This window comes from Megachile rotundata, chromosome 7, assembly GCF_050947335.1.
Source record: "Megachile rotundata isolate GNS110a chromosome 7, iyMegRotu1, whole genome shotgun sequence".
In the NCBI taxonomy this organism is placed as follows: domain Eukaryota; kingdom Metazoa; phylum Arthropoda; class Insecta; order Hymenoptera; family Megachilidae; genus Megachile; species Megachile rotundata.
The window spans coordinates 11,032,517-11,057,934 of NC_134989.1; the positions used below are offsets into that span (position 1 = coordinate 11,032,517).

The 25,418-nt window shown below is 38.0% G+C and overlaps 1 protein-coding gene across 2 annotated transcripts in view; it reads left to right on the forward strand.

The window, feature by feature from the left end:
* LOC100876177 (terminal nucleotidyltransferase 5C) overlaps window positions 1-25,418 on the forward strand; it is a 150,869-nt gene that overhangs the window by 68,637 nt on the left and 56,814 nt on the right. Inside the window, exon 1 of one of the 2 annotated variants that reach the window (XM_076533978.1) lies at window positions 9,076-9,210. The exons of the other annotated variant lie outside the window; for it this stretch is intronic. The gene's annotated coding sequence lies outside the window, so the exon portion shown is untranslated. Of the gene's footprint in view, window positions 1-9,075; window positions 9,211-25,418 lie in introns of those variants that run through there. 2 annotated transcript variants of the gene reach the window in all.

Below are 25,418 nucleotides of genomic sequence, written 5' to 3' on the forward strand. Positions count from 1 at the left end.
CGTGCTCGCACTTATATCCGTGCAGCCGCGTGCCCGCACGGTCGTTATGCATTATGCAGAAACTTTTTTCCAACCTGCTTGCCGTGACTTTAGTCATCGGCTTAAAAAAGCACCGTGTCGCAAACGCTTTGTCGTTTCGCCGGCGAGTTCCCTTGTTGAAAATCAACAAGGACTAAACCGAAATTCTTCGCTGATCTCACTGGTAGCCACAGTGTTTATTAAGTGGTTTCGACGGAAACGTTTATCATGTGTTTAATGGCATTCTCGTGATTTGTTTATGATCCGTTGATTGCCAGATTTAGAATATTGCAACGCTTTTTATTATCGATTCATCTGAATGGCTACTGGTTTCTCTGGATTCTTAGACGCTGGGAAGATTTTGGGAAGTTTTTCAAACTTTAGGGTTTTTGACATTTTTATAACGGGGTGCTTTGGAACTTGGATGTTTGGGCGTTTATGAATTTGGGTGTCTAGGGATTCAGGAAGGACTTGGAATCTAAAAATTTTCTAGCTTGGCAATTTAGGGATTGTGAAGTTAATATTTGGACCTGGGTGCTAACTTGGAGATTTGAAGGTTTAACCATTTAGAGGTTGGGATTTGGACCTTGGAGTTTGTGGTAACTTGGGAATTTGGAGATTTAGGGATTGGAAGGTGGAATTTAGACTTAAACAATTTGCTAACTTGAGAATTTATGAATTTAGGGATTGGGAAGTTGATATTTGGATCTTACAGTGTTTGCTAACTTGTAAATTTGGAAGTTTAAGCATTTGAGGCTTGGGATTTGAACCTTGGAGTATTTGCTAACTCTGCTAGTCTGAAACTTTGAAACTTAAAAAGACTGGTCCTACCAATCTCAGAATCATAAATTCTAAAATTCCAAAATTCCAAACAAAAGTGTATCCACTAAAAATAAAAGTGTTCATCACATTTACACCTACCAGTACACACATACCAAACTTGAGGAGTCAGAACTAAATTAACGCAAGTTTGAATGATAGTTTCTGTACGGAGGTTCGTGTTTCGTGTTGAATCGGTGAAAACGCGATCGAAACGTTTTGTAATTCGCCAGCTGTTAGCTTTTAGCTGTTCGTCAGGGTGGAACGAAGGATTTCAGCGATCGCGATTAACGTTGGACGGTTTTTCAATTAAACGCGTTGCTTGGCGGACGCGACGTGTTCGCGCGCAAGAAACCGCGACGCATATTGTGTTACAATTTCAAGCGATTCGCTTGATGAAAGGGATCGGTTTTTCGTATTATTAGAGGCTCAGTCCGCGGCTTTGATCGATAACCCGATGGCCTTGAATAGACACCGGACTTTTCTAACGAAGTAAAAGTTGACTCCGTTGAGGCCAGGCCGGCTTTGTGGGATTTTAAGAGATTGCACGTCGCCGAGGGCACGTTCGATCGTACGTGTTTATCCTGCCACGATCGATCCAGGTAAAGATACTTTCTAATGCCATGTTGATTTTCAATAATACAGGATGTCATGTTACGTGACGATTACGAGCCTTCTAATTCTATTCCAGATTTAAATAACCAATTCGATAGAGAATAATGTGTTTTGTTCAGAATTATTGAATTGTATATTTGTTGGGTACGTTAACGCGTTATCATACGATTGTTTCATTGCAATTGCGCAGTAATTTATTGCAATGTAATGCGTGGTAATTGAGCTTACTACGATATAATCCGTAACACTGTTACACAATGCGTGATCATTCAACCTGTTGCAATATAACGCGTGGTAATTCAACTTATTGCAATATAACTACTCCCATTGTTACGCAATGCATTGTAGTTCAATCTGTTGCAATATAACGCGTGGTAATTCATTTGATTGCGATATAACGCGTGGCAATTCGACTGATTGCAATATAACGCGTGGAAATGCAAATTATTGCAGTATAACTGCTCTCATTGTTACGCAATGCATTGTAGTTCAACCTGTTGCAATATAACGCGTGGTAATTCAATTGATTGCAATATAACACGCGGTAATTCAATGGGTTGTAACATAACGCGTGGTAATTTAATTTATTGCAATATAACGCGTGGTAATTCACTTGATTGCAATATAACGCGTGGCAATTCGACTGATTGCAATATAACGCGCGGCAATTCGATGGATTGCAACATAACGCGTGGTAGTTCAATTTATTGCAATATAACGCGTGGTAATTCACTTGATTGCAATATAACGCGTGGCAATTCAACTGATTGCAATATAACGCATGGAAATGCAACTTATTGCAATATAACTACGCCCATTGTTACGCAATGCATTGTAGTTCAACCTGTTGCAATATAACGCGTGGTAATTCAATCGATTGCAATATAACGCGTGGTAATTCGATGGATTGCAACATAACGCGTAGTAATTGAATTTACTGCAGTATAACAAATGGTAATTCATTTGATTGCAATATAACGCGTGGCAATTCGACTGATTGCAATATAACGCGTGGAAATGCAACTTACTGCAATATAACGAGGGTAATTCCATTAACTATAACTGGTGGTAATTCAACTCACTGCAATGTAACGAGTAAGACAAGTTCTTGCTATATAACACGTGGTAATTTACTGCTATGCAACACCTGGCAAACATCTACTAATTGAGTAATTACCAGTTCCACATAGAAGCTTGAAAAGCTTGGCAATATAACAAAAGTCTATCATGCTCTCATTCACCTCTTCTTTCCAAACCCATAAATTGCATTAAACATTATATAAGATTTGCGCAGTCTTCAAAAAAATTCGACCGCAGTGAACGCGTTAAACACCTGTTACGAAACCGGCGAACGTGATTGGCTCGATGTGCAGCAGATCGGTGGTTCGTTTGTGAAAATTCGCGTTTCATTTGGTTAAGGGACGGAAACGTTCCAAAGAGGTGGCATGGAAACACCCTGGAAAACGAGCGGCAATCTCGTTCTATCCGACCGCAATATATCCAAGGCCGATCGAGGCCGATCGAGTGGCTCGAATTCGTCGGTTCGCGGGTGCAGCAGACAGAAGGCACTCTCTATTTCTCTCTCTCCCTTTTTCCCGTTCGGCGAACGATCAGAATCGAGTTCTCTCGTTCTTCGTCCTCCCGATTGCTCGTTGAACACCTAGTCTAGTCTCTATTCAACGCCCTCGCTTTCTCTCTCTCTTTATTTCACTCTTACGCCCGCGAGTTCACTCTCCCTCTCGCTTGTTCGCACGCGCGTACAATGTTCCAGTCACATCCCCCCTCCCACCTACCCTTCCCACTCGATTGCATTTTATTTATTCTGAACCCAAGTGGCTGTCTTTGTCCTGTCGGTGGGTCTAATAGATTTCTTGATTTACTTTTTTAATCCCTTAAATCTATGGTACATAGGAATATTGAGATATCTGGGGATATTGACATCCATGAGGATAGGTGATAACGTAATACTGGAATACGTAGACATTGGAATTTAAGGATATTGGGATTCAAAAGCATTTAGGATCAGAAGTACATGTAGAAATATTAGAATATTAGATGTTGGGATTCAAGGATGATACGTTTAGGGACATTAAAATATAAAGCTCTGAAAATTAATGAATATATGTTTCAATATGACACACACATGTTTCTCGCTTATAATATAGGCAGATTTATCATATCGATCTTTGCATTGTTTTGCCTACAAGAAGTACCGTTTTAATGCCATCGACCACGATGGACATATGTAACCTAGCGAAGGCTGCAACTTTCACGACCATCAACTTCCTACTGGTCGATCGATAAATTGTCTTGCAAACGTTGGCAATTGAAAAACTCAATTTGATCGTACACGAGTTTTCAAATAATCGAAAACTCGCGCCACCGATTCCACTTGTTACTTCGTTCGGTGGTTGCCGTAAGTGAGCGCTTTGCATAACACGCTCGGTTGCGATTTACGATATCGAGAGAGAGCGTTGGATCGTTCGTCAAATTATTCAACCGAAAGGCATTCTGTCGAGCGTAATTATTTTATACAAATAATCCCGAACTATTCGAGCAATTCGTAGCCGTTGCTTTCTCTCTGTCTAACGTTCGACACAGCACGCGGAGCGCGAACGTCCTTGACGGTCGCCGTAGCGACTGCGCAACAGGCCACAGCGCAGCGTTGCGCGTCGCTGCGCATGCGCACGCTCGATGCACTCTTTCCCCCACCACGCCGCTCCGTTGTGACAAGCTGCATCCCCACCACGCGAACACGTTTACCGTCACAACCAACTCTCTACATGTATACAGCGATTGCCGCATATTACGTCATCGACACCTTCACTTCGCTCGTGCTATCGAGCACGATGCTCTGCCATTCGTTGCTCTCTCGTTGCGCTCGCACGTTGCCACCTTCGCAGCATATTGTTCTTGCTTTCATTTCGACTGTCTTACCGTAACTCGATTTTACATTTTGATTTACTTTTTTCTCCGGTTTCCTTTCCAATGACCTCAGACCAAATATGCGTGGGTAGTCGAGACTTTTCGGAGTTATATTTATTAACAGTACAGAAATGTTGGCAGTATTGTATTCGTACATTAATTTCAAGTTTGGGGACTTTGATGTTTCGATACTTAAAAATTGGAGAATTTGGTAATTTGGGAAATTAGACCTTGAAAATTAGGTTAGGTTGCAGTAAAGTTAGATTAGGTTAGATCAGAGCAAGGTCATATTAGATCAAGGTTAGACTAAATTAGATGAGATGAAAGTAAGATTTGACTAGGGTTAGGTGAAATCAAGATTGGTTAGGTTAGTTTGGGATAGGTCAAATCAAGGTTATGTTAGACTAAATTAGATGAGATGAAAGTAAGATTAGGGTCAGGTGAAATCAAGATTGGTTAGTTTGGGATACGTCAAATCAAGGTTATGTTGTGTTAGGTCTGATTAGATCAAGTTGAGGTAGACCTAGGGTTAGATTATATTAAATTTCAATCAAGAATAGAGTACTAAGTTTTTGAGTCACATTCTTGTAGTCGAAACAAGAATATTTCAATGAAGAAATCGCGTTACAGTTACAGCAATTATCATTAATAAAATGTATCAAGTGCAAATCAGGTATCGATAATTGCAGTTGATAAAAGTTCCTCCAGTGACTCGAGCTAATTGAAAATATAGATTTCGAAGGAAGCGATATAAAATGCAGATATAACGTAACACAGCGTATCATCAAAAAGGATGACTTGTTCGACCCGATCGACTACTGGAACAACCAGTTTCACCAGAAGTAAGCGCGTACCGAGACGAGCAACGCGAGTACAACCGAGCGCATTGGCCGACGAAGAAATGTTACGTGGATAGGGTAGGATATCTTCGGGTTAATCGGTCCGGCAGTTAAGAATTCAAATGGTATCGGCGAAGTGACCTTCCCTCAGGAAACTGGTCGCTCCCGCGGAATGTTGCAAGCTCGTTGCTGTTCCAATTAAGACTATATTTTTACTGTGGGTCCGATAGGAACCTGAATACGATTTAACGATCGACCAACATTCGGATCGGAAAAACTTCACGACATATGGTATTTTAATAGGCATGGAGCTCATCGAGAGTATCCTGGGAAATCGTTCTTCTGCCATCCGTGAAATTTCTTCAATCTCCGTACACCGATAGATCAAGGAATTCGAGACACGCGAATTGTTGTGTCGTTAAACGGTTGATTATCGATGAATGACACCGGTCGTCGATGTAGCGCATCCGAGAATAGGTGGAACAACCGCGGCTTCGATTTAAAAGCACCAGACCAATACTATAACGTGAAAGTAACGATCTGATGCAGAGTCAATAACCTGCAATAACTGTTTGACCTAAAAGTGTCTTTGAAACTCCGTCCAATGTATTTTTTTCCACTTCCCACCGAGTGTGCACAGCTTGCGAGCCATCGCGCAAGCACAATCCGTTTCCCTCTGTTCCCTGATAAATTAACCCTTCACAGATATTCCTGACACCCGATTTCGTGAATACTCCTTCATATTGTCTTTGCAGTCTCGTCCTTTATTAAAAAGCAAAAATTTATACAAACTCTTCAAATTTTTCAATAAGTTTAGAATTCTTCAAATTGTTCATATTTATCTTCATAAGAAACACTTTATTACTTGAAAGTTAAAATCTAGTAAGAGCCCACGAAAGAGATAACGCTTTCGGTTTTAACTGAAATAGCTTGGACTGCCAGTGCATCTCCTGTTTAATTTCAGACAGGTTGGTCTCTCATTAATTTCTGAACGGTACAATTAAGAGCAATCGGATACATTAGCCAATTACGATGTTTCCCCCGGGTTTTTCTTCGAACGACCAAGGTTTTACAGGGAACGCGTAGGTTTCAGCTGATAATACGCTCGGTACCCGTTGATACTGTTAGCATTTTATCGTGCGTAAAGATTATGAAAATATTATGCATACGTTATGAAAACACGTTCGTTTCCAGAGAAATAGAATGTACGTTGTGTTCACCGTGCCTTCGCATAAAATTTTCAACCCTCGCGTGGGTAGCTATTTGCAAATGTACTCGGATGCAATTTTGGATAAACAATTTGCATAGTTAGGTGCGAAGTTGTCGAAAGTCTTTATCACTTCACTGTTTACAGTAGACTCTCGTTATATTACCTCCGTGTGCAGTTTCTAGCTAATTCGCACATTTTCTGATTTTTTAATTTTAGTTAGAAATATAAATTTTCAGATATGGAAGTTTACAAATCTTCAAATTTAAAAATTTAAGAATTCAAGTCTAGAAGTGGTTAAAGTTTACACATTTTAAAAATATTTACCAGTTCTTAAATTTTGGAAGTTTAGATATTTAGAAATGTTCGATGTATGTTATATATCAATGTTGCATATTTAAAATGATATTTTAAAAGGCAGAAAAATGTGAACGCCTCTCTGATTATTTCTGGAATGAAACGTAGGGCCTAGACAAAAATTGTAGTAATACGCCAATGACCATGTTGCATCTTAATTGTATCAATTATCGTCTTCCTTTTTCCGCGTACAGTCCGGTTGGATTTCTACGCGAACGTTATTCGATAGCGGAAGCGACCGAGGCTCGCATGGAGCACGATATCATGGAGAGTCATAGAAAATTCCTGAAGCGCCGGGAAAAGTAGGGCGACAACTCTTTAAAAAGTTTCGTCGATGTGGAAACATTCAGCCGATTATAAGAAAAACGATCAGCTTTACACGCGACTGTTACGAACGTCTATAGAATAATATCGATTCTAGAAGCGGCTAGAAATCCGTGCGCGATTGTGTATGTGTGTGTGGATATGCACCGGAAAGCAGCTGTTCTCTCTTGGAAAAATGTCGTCGATAATTTCACGAACGAGAAAAAACAACGCCGACCATTCGGTGTTACGTTTTATCGCTCGAAATCGTCGCGGCTGTTGCGTAATCGCGGCGACAACCACGGCCAGATAAGAATTGTGCAATTTACAAAACGTGCATTCGCGTTTCGTGCGAGTCGCACGCGAAGTCTGCGGCGTAGTAAAACTTGTCGGGAACCCCTGCGACGCGATCGTGTGGTTCTGCACGTTCGCAATCTTATGACGCACCTTGTGCGTACTGCGCTATACGATGTGGCATACCGTCTTGGGTCTTTCGCCTTTTATGCACGTTTAAGTACAATAAGTGACGTATAGTTCATTACCAAATACATAAAATATTGTAACTTCAATTTATTATTAAACCACCACAAATTTTTATTAAATTCACAAGAGATGTATGAATTTTGGATATAGTCATATAAGAACATGGAGATGGACTTCTATACAGGTGTACACTTATTTGAACATCTAGGCAATATTTATATTTAGAGATTTAAGGCAGCAGGGTTTAAGGATCTATGAGTACTATAGGTACTTAAGTATGTAGGGTACAGATTACTGGCATCAGTACCTGATATTCTAAGGATATTAATACACATATTTTGATCTAGAAATATTTTGAATGATAGTAGTAGTTACAAAAGAAATGTCTGTAAATATAAAACTCTAGATATGTATCTACAGATAGATACTTATCACCCTTTCAAGACAGGCTCATTGATACAAACAATCCATCAAATGCTGCATCTTAAAAAACCTCCTTTCAATGTTAAATAATTTGACATTATCTATCCACCGCAGGTAGTTGTAAGCATGAGAAAAAAAGAATAAAATATTACATATTAGCTATTCGTTGCGACCTTTCGAGTTTAACGCGACAACGGAAAGAAAATGAAACATGACTGGAAACAATGATCGGTATGGAAATTCGCGTTGATCCATGAACTTAAAAATACGACCGCTTATGTAAACGATCGTTTCGCCGGCCGGCGTTGTTCGTAGTTTTCGTTACGCGCGTAACACGCGTGCATACGTCAAAACCGAGTTGAATCGTGACTCAGGAGCGCGTGGAAGCGCTGAAAGGGAAGAGCAGCCACGGATGACGTTTACACTGGTATATAGCGGCGGGGATAGAGCGTAGCGGGTTCCGGGCAGGGGGTGGGGGTTATAGGTATCCGTCGAGTAAGAGGGAAGGTGAGAGGAGTGGGGGTAGGTAGAGTGCGTGCGCGGTCGAGTTGAACGGCGCTGTCAGTGTCGATTGGTTCGCCGCGGCGACTTGAGGTGTCGTCGACGTGTAAACCGACGTTGTATCCGTGTAACATTTTTTTTTCTCTCATCGCGCTCCTCGTCAAAGTTGAAAACGGTACGTTACCGTTCTGTAACGGTCCTTGTCATTTCTTGTGTGTTTACCGTCAACCGCGAGGTCAAACTTGTTACAACGGTGTTTCGTAAACGGATCGAAACCGATCAGGAACAGGAACTTCGAATTTATCTCCCAGTCTCAACGTTGCGTTTCACGCCTGCCCGTCATTCAAGGCGGGCAGCGACGTAGTCGATCAAATAAAAAGTTCTTCTTTTGGTGATCTCGATAATATCTGTAAAAGAAAAAAAACGGTGCGTCTGTTGGTGATCATCCATACAGTGCATCGATTCATCGCGAGAAACATTTTCGTATTCGTCATTTCTGTTCTCTGGTCGCCGGTCGAAAGAAAAACGTCACGTGTGGTGTCAGACGAGAGCGTATGCGAGAGTAATCTTTCGCATAATCCCCGTTACATCAAGGGAACGGGAGAACACCCGGATCGGATACATGTTAGAGCGTGCTTTGACATCGGTGAACATCATCGAGTGAGAGACGTGCTGTGTCACTGCGCCCCGATAAACAGCGAGGAGAGACTCTTCCAAGATGTAAGTAATACATTATACTATGTAGCTCCATATGGTAGCGTGGCAAAACAATGTATCGATCAGGGAACCCTGTGATCCATTTCAATCGAGGCATTCGGGTTTACGCGTCGACCTAACCTGACGCCGCGGCGTAACAGGGAAAAGTCATAGCGGCGCTCGTGTGTCACGCGACCGACGATTCTAGAAAATTGCGTCGTTGGCGTAGCTCGTACGACGTTTTCTAGGCGAATTTTAGAAACGTTCCGTTCCCTCGCGTTCGTCTTATTGCTTTGCCTTTTAGTACTCCGTCCGTTGACGTATCGCCTGTCTGCTTTACCGACGGCGTTTCGAAAACAACCGTGCATGAACGCGGATATACGAACAGTCGTGCTCTTTCCAGAACATACACCGTACGCGCAGGCGCGCGACCTTTCCTAAGTCCTTTTCTTCCTTTCGCCGCGACCGTACATTAATTTTTTCCTTCTTTATGATCTATTCATCCTTATAAAGTATCGGGATGTGTTAAACAGGCTTTCGAAATTTTTCTTCGCTCCATTTTATTATTAATTACTTGGCTTTATTTAGGAGTTACTTAAGATCTTCGAGATTTGAGATCAGTCACGTGTGTTATTGTATTATGTCGCTGTTTCATAATATAACTATTATATTACTTTTTAAATCAGTTCTACTATGCAAGCATACTATTATCGTACTTTTTTATTATACCATTACTCACTGTTTTATTCAAATAAATATTATCTCTTTTCTAGTTTGTTTTATTTTGCTATCTAAGCAAACACGGTCTATTAAGTTTATAGCTGAACATTTTGTAATCGAGAACTGGCAATCAGAAGTTAACAATCGGTTTTGTCGGATCTATATCACAATATTATTGATTGGAAAATTGTTTTCCCCTTGAGAGAAAATTGTACTTACTCTGTACCGGAGTGGTAGCAGTTTTACGTTCCAGGAATTTTCAGGTTTATGAAGGTCAAGAGCTTTGATGGCATTCCCGGAATTGAATCGTAGGTGTAGCGTCGCGATGCCTCGATTCATCTGTTAAACGCAATCGCAGCCGGAATACTACGAGACGCGACGCGATTAGAATCTCCGTCGCGACGGCAGGATCGATTGTTATCCTGTCGTCGTGTTTTATCGTATCCTGTTCATCGCGGTTATTTGTTTGCCTCGCCTACGCGGATTTTTTTATTTCCTATTTCTCTTGTCACAGTACACTCTATTGCACTGCTCGTATCTTTTGGATAAATATTATAGGGGAATATTTACTACCACTTTTGATTTACATTTTTATATTCTTTATGTCTTAAAGAGATAAACTTTTAAATTCGCAAATTGTTAAATTTCAAATTCACAATTTCCAAATCTCCAAAGTCTTAAATTCTCAAGTTCCTACTCCAAATTTCAAAATTTGAAAATTTATACAATTCCTCAAATTTTTCCCTAAATTGTAATTACTCTAAAAACGTATCATATTCACAGGTGTATAATTAATTTTGTTATTCAAAAAACCCATTACCTGTATCAAAGAACATTGCAGTCTTATTTCAAGCATAATATGGCTTATCAGTGCGCTATCGATCAATTGAATTTTTTTAATTTGATTGATTCATTGATTTTTACGATCGAGAAAAATTAATCGTGAGATCGATAGATTTTATCGATCGATAAAAATCGGTCAACAGTCATTAATTATAAATGTTGATCATTATTGCGTGTTGCAATTTAACAATAGTTCTTTTTGACGTGCTTTTTATTACTTTTATCAACATCAATTTTTAACATCACTGACCCATATTTGCACTAAAATTAAATAATTAAACTTTCGAAAGTACTTGTCGATAATATAATGCTCTAAAGCCTCGATTATCTAAATTGTTGATTAAACAGCTCTCACATTCCAACTACGCAGTACATTAAACACGTTAGTTCATTAACATCGTATTGCATGTTTTTCAGTAGTTTATCCCTCGGTGTACTTTTTCAATCTTTCCGGACTGCTAAGTCGCGTATATCATTTAATGTTAATGCTTCTACAAGATCAATTTTTTGTTCACCATGATAATTAACCGTAGCGTTATGAATATTTCGAAATGCGTGAGAAAATCTGTTCATCCTTTGTTTAATAAGGTAGCCTTCAATTTTTTATCCATTATCCGTATCGACGTTCTTGTTTATAATCTGGATTATGTATTCAGGATATTTGATCGGAAATCTGGATAATGATGTCTTAAGTAAAAACAGGAAATCATTAATCAAATTCAATGATTATTAGTTGTAAGAACAAACAAACGATACAAATGAAAATTTTATGAAAAATCCTGGAAAATTCCATAATGAAAATTCTAGTGAATTCTTAGTAAATTTTCATTATGGATATCAAGGTTTTGGAAACTGAATATATTCCTTCGTCCCTAGAAGTACAAATCTAGGGATATTTGGTCTTAGCATAACTGGAATTTGGGGATGCTTACTCACTATTTGGGAATCTAGGGATATTTGGATCTGCAAATATTGTTATCTAGAGATATTTGATTTTGTTGTATTTCATTTTTGGGAACAACAAGATTTGTTTATATCGATTCTAGGGATATTAGATTCAGAGTGTATCGATGTCTAGGGATATTTTGTCACACAACTGGATGGTTCTACAGATATTTGCTTTAGGGTATATCGGGATCGAGGAATACTTGGATCTAGGGATATTTGGAATTAGGGATATTTGGATCTAGGGATATTTGGAACTAGGGATATTTGGAATTAGGGATATTTGGAATTAGGGATATTTGAAACTAGGGATATTTGAAACTAGGGATATTTGAAACTAGGGATATTTGAAATTGGGGATATTTGAAACTAGGGATATTTGGATCTAGGGATATTTGGGGATCTAGGCACGTTTGGGGATCCAGGGATATTGGAATCTACGGATATTGAGATCTAGGGATATTTAGGGATCCAGGGATATTTGGATCTAGGGATGTTGAGATCTACGGAGGTTGAAATCTAGGGATATTGGGATCTATGGATATTGAGATCTAGGGATACTGCGATCTAGGGATATTTAGTTCCATTTATATCCAAGTCTAGGGATATTTTGTCATATAACTAGAGAGATCTAGGAATATTTCCAAGACTACCGAGATCGAGTGATATTGCTCTTCAAACTCTATGAATCTAGTGCCATTTAAACATCTAGTAATACCTGTCTTTGAACTACTAAAAAGGATACTCGATCCTCTTGCACTCTACACTTAGGGACATTTCGTTCCAAAATTGTTGCGACCTACAGATATGCAAACGCTAAGAATATAATGATTTAAAAATACAGGAATACAAAAATGATTATAAACTCACCGAATTTACAAAATCGTCGCTAATTACCGAACTCGTACAAAAGCAATCAGCTGCAGATTAATCCCTGCTGATTACTACATCTCCATAATTAATTAGCTTAATTAGAATGTTACGGTGGCCACAAACTGTGTACATACCGCAACACACACTGTTAAAGCGACAACAAAATAGAACAGAACACGGTGAAACACGATAAGAACGCGCGTCACCGATCTCTCTTTTTACTCTTAACCATACGGCACGGCCGCGGAGATAAGATTATTTAATTTGTGTCGGTCGTTCGATCAGGACGCTACCAAGGAATGTCAAGCGGATTCGCGAGTGACACGCATATCGCGAGATGCTAGTCTCCTTTTGGCACGGTTGCCCGATTAATTACGCAGTCAACAGGTTGCTTTCGATTACCACCGCGGCAAGATCGCGGTTAAACGATCGATACGTACGGAGAATTCATTTTCACGCTCGATGATTTTGCAATAAGGAGACGCGCCTGGGATTCGTTTTTCGCTGAACAGAATATCTTTACAAAAATTACATGTCGTGTAATTGTACGATTTCAAAATTTGCATGGAGACGTACAATTTTTCGTACAATTATATCCTAACGATTAGAATTAATCCTCTAATTTCAACTTGAAGGGTTATATGTTCGTGTACGAAGATATAGGTACTTCAAAAGTTACGTGAAAAATAATTTTTCCTCTTCGTTACAACGTTTGAGTAATAATCTCCAGTTTCAATTTGCTGTACCTCTTCATTTCTGAAATTTACATAGAAAATGTTCTCTCGCAATTCGTTGCACTTCAAACAGAAAACGTTTCGACGGTCTCCATTTTCAGTAGCCGACATTTTTAAATGCGTTTATACGGGGATGTAGTATTTCTTCAATTTCGGAGTTAACGTGCAAAATGAAATTTTTTCTCACGGAACGCGTGGACACTTTTAACTCTGTCAAATTTAATTTCATTGTTTCCTAAAAACTGAGTGGCCTTTATTAACGTAAAAATTGTTCAATTAAATGCAGAAAAATTGGGATCATAATATACAATAAAATTAAGTTGTAATTTTTTGTCTGTTAGATTTTGTCGTGGTATTAAAGAGTTACGTATTTGAGGAGAAAGGATTGATTTCAGGCAGGAAAGTAATTATGATATTAAAAATGTAAGTGAAACGACGGGATCAAAGTAAACCGTTGCAGGTAGTAACCTTCAACGAAGACGCGAACCAGAACAAGGAAAATTAAATACCGAAACGAGAATAATAGGATTTCACGGTGATGATGCGCCAGACGAAGGCGTAAAAGTGCACCGTGTGAGATTATGCTAACGTAGAAAAACAGCCTGTTGCATCGACGTTGTCCTAGGTCGCGTCTCTCTCTCTGCTCGAAGTGTGTACTCTTCCAACGGAATTTCGTAATCATTCTAACGATACAACATCGATCGACCGTGTCGTCGCAACGCTGATCCCTCTAACGGTACTGGCAACACGAAAACAACGTACTTGTAATTCTACTTTCACTTTCTATAATTACACTGATAATATACAAAACGGCAAATCAATATTTTTCGGAATTTTTTCAAAGTAACTTGAATACAACAATCTCTTTTCTTGTTCAATTTACTTTCACGTTGTTCTTTGTTCTAAGTAAAATTAATCAAATTTTTATTCAAGTTCAATAAATTACAGCACTTTTCTTCTACTTTGTTTTTATACGATTTTGACAATTCTTGGAGTACAGCTTTATGAGACGCACCTGGTGCGACAATGGTTGCGGACAGGACACATGGTGCGTCATCGATTAGAGCAAGGCAATCGTCATATTAAAAATAATATAATAATCTGTATGCTACAAGTAATAGAAGACGCACCACGTGCGTCACTAATTCTCTAATACAAGACGCACACCGTGCGTCATTTATATGAAAAAGAAAAAAAACTATAATTAACTCTACGCTAAAAATAACAGAAGGCGCACGTATTGTGTAATTACATAGTGCAAGACGCACACGTTAATTATATTGAAAAAAATTGTCTATTATGCAATTGGTAATAAAAAACGCACACAGTGCGTCATCAGTTGCATTCGATAGAGTAGAACGCACATGATGTACCGTTACGATAAGCAAAAATAGTGTAATGTACTTTACAATCAACAAACAACAATGAAGTATCATTGGTTAAGGAAGACGCACATGGTGCGTCATTGGTGACATGGAATATTATAGGACACATACAGTACATTATCAGTTGCAAGGAATAATTTAAAACATGTATGATATGTCATTAGTTGCATTCACCAGAAATATTGGACTTTATAGTATACATAACGTATGACACACATGGTGCGTCACCTATTGCAATGAAGACTTAAGGACACATATAGTGTAATAGCGATTAAAATCTATAATTCAAGATGCATATAATATATCATTTGTTATACTGATAAAAACTAGTAGATTTTGTCGTGCACATAATATAAGACGCACATGGTGCGTCATCGATTGCAATGAAGGCTTCAAGACACATACAGTGTAACATCGATTAAAATCAATAATTCAAGATGCATATAATATATCATTTGTTATACTGATAAAAACTAGTAGATTTTGTCGTGCACATAATATAAGACGCACATGGTGCGTCATCGATTGCAATGAAGACTTCAAGACACATACAGTGTAACATCGATTAAAATCAATAATTCAAGATGCATATAATATGCAATTTGTTATACTGATAAAAACTAGTAGATTTTGTCGTGCACATAATGTAAGACGCACATGGTGCGTCATTAATAACATCCTATAATGTGAGACACATATAATATATCACCCTATGAATCGAATAAAGCGGTATGTACGTGCAACTTCGTTAGTTCCATTGAATAAAATAGTAGAATATTGGAATGACGACTTAGGACGCCCAGGATGTAATTGCATGGAGTGGGACGCACATGGTGCGTCGTATGAGACAGCGTTTTTGAATGTACCATCGATTGCACCGTCGGTCTCTAACGACGTTATCCAGTCGATATAAATTTTTCTGGAATCGAGCGAACGCGATTCGTGACGCCCGTCGTTTCTCAGCGAGCGAACAAATCAGGCAGAATAGCGACGTTACGTGATGCGACGCTACGCGATATGACGCGCACGTGCATCGAGTTCCAGTGGTAATCTCTGACCGCTGAATTTTCCAATCACGCCTTTCACTCGTCTTGACACTTCCTCCTTTCTTCGTCCCTCATTTTTCAACGAGATAACTCCGTATCGGACCGTTGCACCGTATTGTTGTTGCACGCTTTGCTTTTATCCCCATCGACTTTTTCGCCAGCGAAAACCCTCGATTGAAAGGATGAAGCACGATTCCTTGAAATCTTGATAAACCTCGATCTGACTTCCTCTTCCATTATTGCGTGAACGTACAATCCTTTAACTTTTGAGACCTTTCTACCGATAATTACTACAGTTACGAAAAGAAATACTGATCATCCGAGACGGTGAGTAATCTAAGTGACCCAATCGTTAACCCGAGAATTTTAATGCCACATTATACTCCGTTTTTACTGTTAGCCTTTCACTCGGGATCGCTTCCTTCTTTCATCGGTGAATGCTACCTGTTACGTCACAATGTGTTATCAGACTCGATTGTTCATTTTTCGAAACTTCATCGAACGTTAGAACTACATTCTAGAGATGTCAGTGTTATTGCGATCCTTTCACACTGTCACTTCCTCCTTTCCTCAACTTTGTTGCGCTCACTGCTAATCGCGAGCGCTTTCTTGCTCGACGAGATTGGAATTCCCTAGGTTGCTTCCGTGGCGAATATTGATCCTCCAAGAAGCTGGAATACTTTACGTGGATTCCAAGCATCGGATATTACTATAACGATACACTTTTTCCGATACATGCTTTCGATTCCTTTTAAAGGAACTTCCTGGATGTTTATGATCTTCCATTTCCAGGAAACTCACATTTTTTGTTAGAGAAAAACTGGGCTAAGATCAGAATTTAAATATCTGATGTTCTGAAACTATGGTCACAAGGATAAGCAAAAATTTGTCAGGATATTAAGTGTGAATCGTGATGGATGGAAAAAGGTTAAGGTGCAATGTCGTGCGGATCTCGATTTTAGTTTGCTCGCCCATTATAGCAGTAATTACTGGCTCATTGTAGTAACAAGACTCGACAATGTTCGTTGCTTTAAAACGCGATACGTGTCCCTGTCTTTAGTCTGAATCATTCATGTGTGGTGCACGTGATGCGTTGTTTGCGTTGGTTAACGCAGAACAAAGATAACCGTGTCAAAGAAACACCGGTTGGGGTCAGTCGGAATTTAACGCAGGAATCGAATCTTTTTCCCCGATCGTAAATGAAATTTCATATTTACATGAAACGGAAATACGGGAGAATTTCGTAAAGGGAGTAAAATTACGCGGAAAAAGTTATTACCCGTAACAGATTACTTTGTGGAACAGCCTTTGATATCTGAATGGTTTTATGGTCTTTTGAATTTTGCTGGGAAATATCGAGGATTATTTTCGTGTGAAATCGTTCGTTTTCGCCGGTTACAAATTATAAGGTGACTAAAAGTAACGCGAAAATTCGTTTCTAACGAATAATCGAGTATTTGATCGCGTTTAAAAGGCTTAAACATGTTGGCAGATTTTAATCGAGTGCTTTACAGTTTCAAAACACGTCCGTAAACGTAATTACTATGTCACTTTCGTGTCGCAAATTTGCGTCGTTTGCGACTTTCGTTTTCTCCTTAACGCGACAAACGAAACAAGCGTATTGATTTCTTGTGAAAGAAAAGGCGTTTTGCGCCGTCAAATATCACGGGTCGTCGTTGACAATCTGCTCGACGAACGTCGGCTGCGAAATTCAGAATTCGTTGCAATTAAATGATTGAATTTATCCGGAATAGTCAGTTACGCGAATCACGATCGTCTGAAGAATTTGCAACTTGACATTGCACGTAAGCATGTTCAACAGCATAATATTTCACGCAAAACAGGCGGACGTTTTACACGTTCGCCTTTCACCGGGATTGATAATGTGATTTAATTAAATTTCACGATGCCGCCGGGTTCGAGCGAGCATCATCGATTCCGTTGCAATCGAAGAAGCGTGTTCGTTGTTGGGTCGTTGACATGGGTCGATGACGAAATCGGCTATCGCGTAACAAATAACGAGAGGTCCTCATCTGTTGCTAATTTTGTTAATTTTTTCCTCCGGCTATTTTTAACGTCGATTAGATATAACACTCTTCGTTGGTTGCTGGCCAAAATTCTTATAAGCTTGTGTATTCTGAATAACCGTAATAACAGTATTATGCTTGTGTCGCCACGAACGGGTCTAATAGCTACTGCTAACGTTTATTTTATATTCAGTGAGTTATCTTGCTATATTGCACAACGATGATTCAACACAGGTTGCTATATAACCAGCGGTAATTCGTGTGGTAGTTTATGATGCAATACAACGGGTGGTAATTTAACTTTTTGCGATATAACGCGTATTAATTCAACTCCTCGTAATATAACGGGAGGTAATTTAACAAAATGCAATATAATGCGAGATATCTCATTATTGCAATATAAGGTATAGTAACTCAATTTTCTACAATATAACACGTGATAATTCAACAAAATGCAGTATAGCGCTTCGTAACTCAGTTTATTGCAATATAACGAGTAGTAGCTTAACTTGTTGCAATATAATGCGTGGTAACTCAACTTATTGTGATGCAACCCGTGGTAACTGAACATTTGCAATATATCGAGTGATAATTCAATGGCATGCAATATAACGTGTGATAATTTAACATATTGCAATATAACGCGAGGTAATTAACCTTATTACAGTATGAGGCATAGTAACTTTACTGATTGTGATGTAACACATGGTAATTAAACTTCTGCAATATAACGAGTGATAATTCAATAGCATGCAATATAACGCGTGGTAATTTAACATGTTGCAATATAACGCGAGGTAATTAACCTTATTACAGTATACGGTATGGTAACTTTACTAATTGTGATATAACCCATGGTAACTGAACTTTTTCAATATAACAAGTTGTAATTCAACAAAATGCAATATAACGAGTGATAATTCAAAAAAATGCAATATAACCGGTGGTAATTGAAAATATTGCAGTATAACATATGGTAATTCACCTTACTACAATGTAACATATGGTAATTTAATTTACTGCATTATAATGCGAGGATTACTCATTGATCTCCACATTGTTCATTCAATGTACAGTCATGTAATGCTCATATAGTGCCACTGTTCTACGAGAAAATCTATACGGAGAACTCATTCAACAAGTAATATAGCGAGACCGTATTTTAAACTTTAACAAGAATAGTTTTCGAGTTAATATCGTGACAACGGAGTCTATGACATTATCCGAAAACTGCATAACAGAGCAACAGTTATTGTCACGCGAAAGCCTGTTAATATCCCTCCGACCATTAAATGAAATTCGAGATGATTGTTAAACGTGGATTGTGATTTTTAATCCAATAGAATTTCACTCGGCACCGGTGTATTCATAAAATATCAAAGGTTCATTGAAGCGTTATCGCAATTAATCTGTGTAAAATTTGTAACGAAAAGTACGGTGTAGCCTGAATATTTCCAATATTATCGAGAATATTTTCGAGTCGTATAGAATCCATTACGCCCACGTACCGACAAGTGACCCGTTTCGTGCATTTCAGACTCCATTGTTCAACGTTGCGTCCGAGAGCTCGATTAGAAGCGACTCTGCCTCTCTTTTTCTCATTCCCTGGTCTACTGTCCCTTTTGCTCCGTTGGAATTTATTAATCTGAATATGCAACAGAGAAGGTGAAGGAATCGTTAATGTTGCCTACTCTCGCAACGATGATTGTATATCTCGATTCACCTCCCTCTCTCTTTCTCGTACAACTGAAACACTGTACCTTTCCGTTCTTCGTTTACCGATGAGTAATGAGTTTTTTCTTTTTCGACATGCAATTTTTTCATACCTTTTTTTTTACATTCGATAATAAATGCTGCTCGAAAGCGTTTTATACACTTTCTTGGTTAACCAGTCGCTTTTCAACGAGAAAGTAGTATAATAATCTTCATGAGAGAGAGGCTTCTGTGAGAAAGGCGGATAAGGAAGAACTTAAAACGTTTTACAATTTTTGCTTTCTTCTTAGGGACTCTTTTTTGTGTACGTTCGCTGTGGGATAGTGTTAAGCTATGTTAGACTTTTTATTGATACATTTCTGTCGTGTTATGTTGCAGTGAGTGGACTTGCGTTGTATAGAATCGTGTAGAATTATACATTCTATTATAATGAATTGCATTACCATATGTTATATTGCAGTAAATTCAAATACCACGGCTTATATTGCAATAAGTAAAAGTACTACGTGTTATAGTGAAATATGTGAATTACTATGCGTTATATTGCATCGAGTTGAATATCCACGCGTTATATTGCATATTGTATGTTATATGGAACGCGTACGATTACCTCACATTATATTGCAATAAATTGAATTACTACTAGTTGTATAGCTACGCATGGATTTACTACGCGTTATATTGCAGTAAATTGAGCTACGACGCGTTATATCGCAGTATAGTGTATTACTATGCGCTACATTACATCACTTCGACATGCACGCGTTATATTGCAATAATTTAAGTTACCACGCGTTATATTGCAAGAATTTGAGTTACCACGCGTTATATTGCAGTAAATTGAGTTACGACGCGTTATATCGCAGTATAGTGTATTACTATGCGCTACATTACATCACTTCGACATGCACGCGTTATATTGCAATAATTTGAGTTACCACGCGTTATATTGCAAGAATTTGAGTTACCACGCGTTATATTGCAATAATTTGAGTTACCACGCGTTATATTGCAATAATTTGAGTTTCCACGCGTTATATTGCAATAATTTGAGTTACCACGCGTTATATTGCATATTACATATGATATAGCAGCGTGTACGATTTCCTCGCATTATATTGCAATAGTTTGAATTACCACGCGTTATATAGCATGTTACATGTTATATAGCGGCGTGTACGATTACCTCGCACTATATTGCAGTAAACTGAATTACCACTCATACAGTGGATTTACCACGCGTGATATTGCAATAAATTGAACCACCACTCATTATATTGCAATAAATAGAATTATGCGGTGTATTTGTATATTCTACGAAGCTTTATCGATCAAATTTCGGGGATGGTAATTGTTACGCGACACAATCGAATCGCGAGGAAGTTCTATTAACCGTGTGTTCGAATTCCGGTTGCCGGATTTCGGAGATAAACATATTATCTGAGTTAACCGGATATCCGGACACGGGTTACGCTCTGAGTGACTCTGAACGGTAGATTATTATTCGCCGACAGAAAATAGATGAAATTGCTATTTATACGCGAGCGTTATTTGCAGAAGAACCACTCTAATCGGTGCTGATAGCAACGAGCAAATATTTAGTTCACTCATTGCTCTACTAAAAACAACAACGATAATTTAATCAACGACGTTCACCGTGATGGAAATTGAACCAATTTTATTTTTGGGAATGGACAATTAAATTTGAGATTAAAGTACTTCAATTAGCGTTCAGTGATTTCCATTAGCTACTTTTCTTATCAACACAAAACTAAATTGTGTTTAAAATCGTAGGTGTTTCGCAATTTGCATAACAATTTGTCGATAGATCGGCTATTCTTGGAAATCGTAGCTATTGTTACCAGTCGAGATACACACACCTAACGGTTCTGTACAATAATATCCGCAAGAGTAAGATTCCATGGGAGTTAATTATTCTCGCGATACGTGTTTACATCCATTTCGTCCAAGGTGTCGTTTCTCGAAAAGAATTCTATCCTCTTACATCGTGTACACAACACCAGTTCGATTCAAATAATTTGTCGGTTAAATTCCGACGAAGTTGATCAGGTTTTGAATCATCCGGTTAAATATACATCGCCGTGTCTCATTTGTGTATTAATATCTGACGATGTAAAAACCTGGATGAGTCTGTACGAAACTATTCTGCAATTTAAATTCGCAACTTTTTGTTTCATATCATTCGTGCGGCTTTAATGATATTCCGAACCTCTCTTTTTTTTCGTTTCGCTGAATATTTTACGCCGGTGATCAGCAATGACTGGCCAGTGCCGAGAGAAAACCACGTGCACCGCTTTATGCAGTTAATTTCCACGTTTACGGATTTCTAAATTTCTACATTTTCAAATTCATGAGTTTGAAATTATTCTTTCTAAATTTACAACTTGACAGATCCAAAAATTTCAAGTTTCTAAATCTACAAAATTCTGAACTTTAGAATTTTTCATATTTATCACATTTTAATATTCCAATTACTGATCGAAAGATAAAAATAAATATTCATTCTTAAAAACTATATGTGCTTAAGTTTTATTTTCAATACATTTTCTGTTGATTTTATTTGCTTTTATTTATTGTTCGCATATTATTGGTGACTTTACTTTATTGATACTGACTTTGACTTCGTACTTCCTTGATTTCAAACTGCCTTTGTATTTTATTTGCTTTGTCTGACTCTTTGAATCGACTTCATTTACCTTATCGGTACCAACTTCGTATCGACTTCATTCACTTTATCGATGCTGACTTTGTAGTAACTTTATCGGAACTGACTTACTTTGTACCTTCGTTATCAGTAGTGATTTTTACTTTGTACCCACTATCTGACTTACTTTGTACCCCACTTGATCCTTGCAATAGTCCACGATACCGTAAGCCAAATCGATCACAAGTTTCGTAATAAAAAGAAGTAAGCGACGCACTTGACCCAGGATGCACGTGGTTGAACGATCAGAAAGACGAAAAGGAACGCGTAGGAAAAGGTGGAACGCGAACAAGAGAGGGGAAGAGCAAAGGTAGGCGCGAGCATTACGCTTTTGCGATGGAACGCGCGTTGTAAGCGCACGTTTTAATGTCAAGGAAGGCGTGCAACGCGTTTTGCAACAATGAGAACGTGGGCTATAGCGACGTCCACCTCGAATATCCTTTATGCGATTAATTACACGACCTCCAACCTAACCCTTGCACTTACCACCGAAACCTACTTCGATCGTCCATTTATTTCATATTCTCGATTCGTTCGTTATTGCCTCTGACAGTGATAAACTTGTCATTGTTTCTTGGTTTTATGGTGGATGTGCTCGAAATACGGATACAATAAAATGACATTCGAACGCACTCATACAAATGTACAAGGTAACATATGTAAGTACAAGGTAATACACGTAAGTACAAGGTTATGTTAGAGGTTTGTCAAAACACTAGTATCAGAATATTATGAAATTCACTCATATACAAAGTGTGTTATAAATGAAATGAGAGGTAGCTGATGTGATTCTGAATAAGATTTCCCTTTGCGAAAATAGGATTTGAAGCTTCGTTTTTGAATTATTAAGGAAAAATACGCACCGATCAGAGCGCGAAAGTTGCGCGCGCAGCCACTAGGCTCGAAGCTGTCTGCGCATGCGTAGTCAGTCTGCTCGCGTATGCGCATGCGTAGTCCTCGCGCTCTGATTGGTCCGTGTTTTTCCTTAATAATTCAAAAACGGAGCTTCACACCTCATTTTTGCAAAGGGAAATCTTGTTCAGAATCATGTCAGCTATCACCTGTCGAAATCTTGCTAAGGTTTAAAACCAAAATTGAAATGTGATAAAACATAAATTAACAAAGATATTAATTTTCTACCACTTCTAAAAATGAACGAATAGAATAAATTTGCACAATTGAATATAAAAAATTGAAATTTCATAAACCTTCCCTATAAATACACAATTTGTTCTTTAAAATCTACATACATGAACCATATAAACATATAAATCATATAAAATCCTTAGACTTCGTTAAATTCTTAAGAAAGAAGAAATACGAAGAACACATAATTTTATCGTGTCACATATTTGTCTCCTTTAATTTGCTACTTTTCATTATTTTCCTCTTCTTATCTCGACAACGACGTTATCACCGGTAATGCAACACGTTAGAGCAGTTCCAGTAACCGTATCGTATTACAGTCTTTCATTTATACTTCTTCCGCGCTTTATCAAACATGCTTGACTGTTCCTTTCACTTTTCCCGAGCTTTTCTTTTTCTTTGATCACCTTATCTGTCGCATATCAGTGGCGTCACTGGTGTTAAGGTCAAGTACGCGATGCATGCTTTTCTCTCTCGCTTTGTTAATCGAGCGTGATCGACTAATTTCTCTTCGGTGATATTGTTTCGGATTTCTTCCTGAATGATATTTACTCAGTTTATATTTATATATTGTTTTCGATTTTTAAAAAAATACTTTTCATGGAATTCTGTGAGCAAATTTTTTTCGTAAAATATTGTTTCATACAAAATTTGAATTTTCTATGACATTTCTGCGTTCTTAGTTGCATACTTAATTTTACAAAATAATGTGCTAAATTGTAAAAATAACAAATTTCACAAAATATATGACCATCAATCCCTGTCCCAGTAATTAAATAACAGAACATCGATATTTTTAACTGTGTACAATCTAAGACTCTTAAAGTAGGTAATTCGTAACGACGTTAGATTTCAAGAATTTGGGAAAGTCAGTTTTCCCGCTCGTTAAATTAAATAGCGTCAGCCTACTTTTTCTTTCGCTGTTTAGTATTCATGGTCCGCTGTCGCCTATCAGTCTCGGAAAATTCTGGGAAATTGATTGCACGTGAAACTCGAAGTGAAAATAAATATATATACATATAAAACCCGTGTTTATTGCAAAGTCACTTCTCGTTTCGAGAACCGAAAATAGAGTGATTTTGATTGTCCACCGAAATTAATTCCTTTTGCGATAAATTAATTGGTCAGTTACGCTGTTGATTTTGTAAGGCAGAATCTGAGTACTGAAATTATATCGAAATAGCAAATGGGAGCATTAGATTACGGAATTAATCGATAATAATATCCTGTGCAATCTGTACTAATCTACAGTAATCTGTACTGAGGATATTGTGTATGGCTTGAGTATAGATTACTTAAGGCAGTTTTCATTAATTTATGTCTAGTCGCGATATAATGCAAATATTTCAAGCACTCCATTTTTAGTTTCTCTAAAATTTCAGTTTTGAGATTCTTGTAATTTTAAGTACAATAGTTATCAAATTTTTTTTAATATTACAATTTAGAAGTTTTTAAATTACCAAATTACTAAATTCTTAGATAACCAAATTCCTGGATTTCCAAATTCCTAGATATTCAAATCACTAAATTCCCAAATTCCTAGATGACAAAATTTCTAGATTCGAAAATCCCTAGTTTCAAAAAGCCTTAGATTCCAAAATCCCTAGATCCAAAAACCTCTAGATCCAAAACTCCCTACTTTCCCAAGTCCCCAGATTACCAAATCCCTAGATTTCCGAATCCCTAGGTTCCCAAATCCCTAGATTCCCAAGTCCCTAGATTCCCAAATCCCTAGATTCCCAAATCCCTACTTTCCCAAATCTCTACTTTCAAAAATCCCTAGATTCCCAAATCCCTAGATTCCCAAATCCCTAGATTCCAAAATCCCTAGATTCTGAAATCCCTATATGTCTCCAAGTCCCTAAATACCCAAAACCCTATACATCCCCAAATCCCTAAATATCTGCATTCCCAAATTTGCAAATCTGCAAAATCCCCATATTTCTCAATTTTCAAATCTTCAACCGTGAAAATTATAGAAATGAAAAATGTGAAAATCAGTAACGTTACAAATTTTCCAACGGATGACTAATAAGCGATGAGCCTATTTTCCTCTAAACCGCTACTTTCGCTAC